This window comes from Cucurbita pepo, chromosome LG06 (assembly GCF_002806865.2).
Source record: "Cucurbita pepo subsp. pepo cultivar mu-cu-16 chromosome LG06, ASM280686v2, whole genome shotgun sequence".
Classification (NCBI taxonomy): domain Eukaryota; kingdom Viridiplantae; phylum Streptophyta; class Magnoliopsida; order Cucurbitales; family Cucurbitaceae; genus Cucurbita; species Cucurbita pepo.
In genome coordinates, this window is record NC_036643.1 from 9119658 (window position 1) to 9121658 (window position 2001).

Below are 2001 nucleotides of genomic sequence, written 5' to 3' on the forward strand. Positions count from 1 at the left end.
CTCTGGCGGCGTAGTTTCACACCCGCCAACGATCTCCCAAATATCCTGTCCTTGTAAATAGGACATCATGCATGTTGCCCACATGTTGTAGTTGTTGTTGTTGAGTTTCTTGATTCCTCCAACGATTTAGAAATCACCCATCGTGTTGGCCATACCGCAGTAATACCAAACAAGCTCTTTCGACACAAGACTTGCAGAGTCACAGACTACTCACGACACAAAAGAAACTCACTCACTACTAATCTCAAGAAATCGTTTCTGATGTGGAAGATCAAACAGAACTGCAACCACAGAGCATACTAATAATTCCAAGAGATTAGATAACCTACATTAACCTCGCTCTGATACCAAATGTTGAACACAACTCACTGTGGGAAACACTCGCACTCTTTATTAACACCAATCGAGAAGAGAATACAAGACACTCTGTAGAATACTACTGCTTTTTATTGTTTTTGGATTTCTTTTGGATGAATAACCTAGGTAGGGTGGAGGGGTATTTATACTGTAGTCTACGCAATCTAGACCTAACAAATCTGAATCTTTTTCCTAAAATATCTAGATCTCTTTCTCTTCAAATCTCAAGATATTTTCCCTAAATCTCTACTAAAATAAATATATGATGGGCTCGTACAATTATTGGACTTGACTCTATTGGGCTAGTACAATTATTGAGCTTGACTCTATTGGGCTAGTGACGATATTTCAACAGTTCTTCCTATCCATGTTCTTGCATGTTTACCCTATCCATGTTTACTTATGTGTCTTGTTCACGTTTTCTCGTATGATGATAAGCTTACGTTCATAGTGTTCATCAACCATGTGACCTAGAAGATCTTTCAAGGGAGTGTCTAAGGGCTAGTATTAGCATAGTGTATTGTATATGGAGTGGAAGTGGACAGTCCAATGCGATCCACTCCCCTTAAACCTACTCAACAGTGAGTGATCATATAAATGCATGATCCACTCTCCTTAAACCTACTCAACGGTGAGTGATCATATAAATGCATGATTAGGGATTAAGAACTTATGCACTCGGAACTGTTGGATCAAGATCCTTGGAACATAACCATGATATATACTTAGAATTCATGACCATAAACTAAAAACCAAAGTTCCTAGGACATGTCTCATGTTCAAGATAAGAATGTGGTACCCTAGCATTCGACATAATTAAAAGCCTAATATAGTACTCACTCAGTGTCTTACATGTTTGTTAAGAAGTGACAACTAGAAGTTAGTCGAAGAGGTAAGTGGATCTAGAGCAATGCCATGGAGAGAGGAGCCTAGGAACCATAGCCCCCACGGTTTGTGTTAGCTTTTTTGTTTTGTCAATCATTTGGTAACCCACCCACTCTCAATCATTTGGTAACCCACCCATTCTCTTTTTCTACTTAAACTTAAGCTATCTTTTTCTACTTAAACTTAAACCTATGTTTTAGATGTTACAAATATAACGTTTTTATGTTTTAAATCCTTTTTTTTTTTTAACGGGAAAGAATTTCACCATATTTTGAACTCCTTAAGTCGCGAACAAAGTTACGTAGAAAAGCTCATGGTTTCCTTGCAAGTGAACTAACACTTACCATCTGAGGAGAGGATGAGGATGAGGAATTGAGTAGAGAAACTTAGTTTGAAGTTTAAAAAAAAAACATAAATAATCTTTTTACTACTTTTTTTCAAATATACATAGACCCTGACTTTGCACTTCTCATATGCACTTCTAGAGTAGTAACTTTCATATTTATAATTACTATTGCAACCGACACTTAACCCATATCATTCATATAATAATAGGTCTCATTGTCAATGGGCAAGTCATTGTCAAGTACAAATTCAAGGTGTCCACAAACTCACACATTCTAAAGTAAAGAGAAACGCCCTTCGAACTCGTACAACTCACAAGGGAAGAAAAAAGAAAATGGGTACTACACGTATATCAAATTCAAGTGTTTAGACAAAAAATGGAGCTTCTACCACCCAAAATTAATATATTGTTTG